Source organism: Elephantulus edwardii, unplaced genomic scaffold (assembly GCF_000299155.1).
Source record: "Elephantulus edwardii isolate Elephantulus edwardi_28Jun2011 unplaced genomic scaffold, EleEdw1.0 scaffold00075, whole genome shotgun sequence".
Lineage (NCBI taxonomy): Eukaryota > Metazoa > Chordata > Mammalia > Macroscelidea > Macroscelididae > Elephantulus > Elephantulus edwardii.
Window position 1 is genome coordinate 13,203,651 of NW_006399825.1, and position 3,223 is coordinate 13,206,873.

Consider the following 3,223-nt stretch of genomic DNA (forward strand, 5'->3'; position numbering starts at 1 on the left):
TATAAACTTCTTTCTGTGAAGTCAGAGCTGACTCGTAACTGTCCCTCCAGCAGGTATTCAGAGGTTGTTAATTAACTGCACGAGAAAAGATTGTCTCTCTTTCTTCCCAGACTTGCTGGTGAACTCAAACCAGTTGCCTTTACGTTAGAAGTGGAACTCTCCATGAAGCTGTGTGCCTAATCCCAAAATGAGGATTTGAATCCATGTAAGAAAGATGAACAATCTCCTGTGCAACTGACAATTTTAGAAAATCACTGGAGGGCCACCTGTGAGTCAGTTCCGACTTGACAGCAATCAAGTGCAGTAGGCCGTTGGTTCAAGTCTGGAGGTCATGAGTCAGACGCAGGATTGGACAAAAAGCTCTCTAGCTTTGTTAGCAAGACCATCCTGAATGAATAAAGACAACTACAAAGCAAAGGTAGCCAATTACCAGAGTAGTCACAGAAGTTCTAAATGGAAAGGAAATCAAGGAGATTTCAAGAGAAAAACTATTTTAGACTTGAGATTAAAACAGAAACTTAGAGGCTAAGCCTTCTCATCAGAAGGGGGGGGGGGGCGGAGAATACCAACCAAATTCAGTAAGCACCAAAACAACAGCAATAAAGAGAATGATAAGAAAAAACACAAAATAAAATTACCTCAGCACAGAAAAGCAGAGGGAACAAAGAAATCAGTACCAGCACAGTGAAAATAATGCAGTAAAATGACGGCAATAAAACCATATCCATCAATAATTACAATGAATGAGAACAGGCTAAATACACAAAGAGAAAAAGGACATCTAGGAAAGCATGACCCATCAATATGCTGTCTCAAAGAGAGATACCTTAGGTACAGATATAGACTAAAAATCAGAGGATGGAGGTGGGTGGGAATGCATTGGGAAGTAGCAATCAAAAAAGAGCAATAGAGCAGAAAATGCATTTGAATTTTGTAAATGAACTAGCATTTAAGAAAAAAAGAGCAGTAGTGTTAATTTTAACTTCTGATAAAACAGATTTAAGACCAAAATCAGCATAAGAGAAAAAGAAGGTCACTAGATAATGATTAAAGGGTCAATTAACCAAGACAACATAACGGTAGCTAATATCTTTGCACTCAGTGACAAAGCTGCAAGATAGATAAATCAAAATTCGACAGATTTGAAGAGAAAAATAGAAAACTCCACAAAATAGCAGGTGACTTCAATGTAACCACAAATCCCCTGGGTCCTCAGCCACTAAATAGTAACAGTGAATCTGTGAGCTTTTATTTGGAGCCTCCAGGGAAATGAAGGAGCTCACATGAGGCTTTGTGCCATATTTAAACAATATTTTAAATCCTCCAGTGGACTTTGTTATGCCATATATATTCAAAAACAAGCCAAAGCCGTACCATAATTACTTTTAAGTACCTGAAAGTTGTTAGATCATACATGTCACATAATAGAGATAATGGAAAATGTTAATTAAAAGTCTCATATGACAGAATTACTTTTCCAAAGTCAGTCTGTCTCTGGGTCCTAGCGCCCCTGTGTTGAGGCTGGGACGCTCTCTGCAGAGCTGCTGGTCAGTGGTCAGTCAGTTCTTTCTCAGGTCAACCAGGTGTTTACGAACTAAAGTTCTTCAGGAAGACTCAGGCTCAGGTAGATGAGCAGCCCCTTTGTTTCTAAGAAATGGCTCCAGTTCTGGCACATTGCTTTTCAGTGTATGGTCTTGCAAAGATTCTGAGGTCAATTTCGCAGCAAATACTGTAGATGATGCGTCTATGGTGTCAACTTTTAGCCCGCTGTCCTCCCCTCTCCCTAAGTCTCTGAGGTCTTCTACAGGGCACTTTATAATAATTTTTTCCTGTGGTTTAGATTTCATTTTAAACTCACTTAAAACTCTAATTGGTCCTCCCCCTGCCCAACAGATTTATTTTTTTAAAGGAATGGATTGTGAGGAAAGAAAAAAAAACCATGAGGCAGAGGAAAGTATGGGATAGAAAAGAAATACAAATGTAAGCTGATTTGTTAATTGCTTTATAACCACAACAAACTGGTACAGAGGAAGGTCCTGCATATCAAAACACATCAGAGGTTCAAAGATGGAGACGTTCTCTTAGCAAGGCTGAAGATTTCAGTCTCTGGTATTTGGAATTTAGGCTGCAATCCTTGTTTTTGGATGGATCACTGGGTGTGTGGGCACAGTCCATGCTTTAACCAGATTTGAACAGAAGAATGGCAACTTGGCCCAGGTAGAAGTAGATGAAGTGCTTAGTTTCATGTGTCACAGAACTACCGAAGTTTCTCCCCAGGATGCAGTGCCAGGTGGGATTGCACTTCTTGTCAAACTCCTTCTTGATGTGGGCCGCGACGTCCTTCTCTATGCTGTATTTCTCCAGAGCCTGGGTCGCGCACTCCACCGAGTCCTGTTGCATCTCCTCCATGTCATGTTCGCATTTTTGATCACCACCTTTGGTGGGTCGCACATGGTTACCGCGGAGCAGGGACTCAGCGACTGCGATGGCTTTCTGGAGGAGGGGTTAGAGGGACTCAAGCCCAGCATGACCTGCCGCCGCTCCAGCCGCTCCAGAAGCCGTGGCGCATCTTTGTTTCTTTGTTGTTGTTTTTTTAAAAAATATAATTTTAACCTTTAAATTAGGAATCCTGGTAGAATAGTAAATTGAGCATTGGACTGAAGATGGAAATGTCGGCGGTTCAAATCCACCAGGTGCTCCACAGGACAAAAAGGGGGCAGTCGGCTTCCATAATGGTTGACAGCCTTGGAATCCTTACAAATTGGAATTGATAATATGTTTGACTTTTGCTTTGGAATTTATTTTTAGTTACGGTAGCAGGATGGGCAATCTCCTCCCATGCGATCAACTGCCTCTGTAAACTCGCCAGAGGGTCAGCGATGGGTCAGTTTCGACTCTACCGTACACAACAACAACAGCAACAAGATCAACTCGAAACTTAACTTACAGCCGTCCAGTTTGAACTGACTCATAGCTGACCCTCCAGCGGGTTTTTCAGAGACTGTAAATCCCACAGGAGGAGTTTATCCAACATTTCCCTATGGTGTTAATACCAGTATATAGTGATTTGTCAACTTTGGAGATTATCAATTAAATTCTTATGCGACAGAAGGCAATTTGAGTACTCTTTCTTGCCCTCCCCTCTCCACACCTACATGGTCATTCCTGCTATATGTATGCACTGTGCATCTCTGAAACTTCTGCTATATATTTTAAAGCATTT

The 3,223-nt window shown here is 41.4% G+C and overlaps 1 pseudogene; it reads right to left on the minus strand.

Moving 5' to 3' along the window:
• Positions 1-2,178: 2,178 nt before the first annotated feature.
• LOC102873241 lies at positions 2,179-2,453 on the minus strand (annotated as a pseudogene).
• Positions 2,454-3,223: the final 770 nt, after the last annotated feature.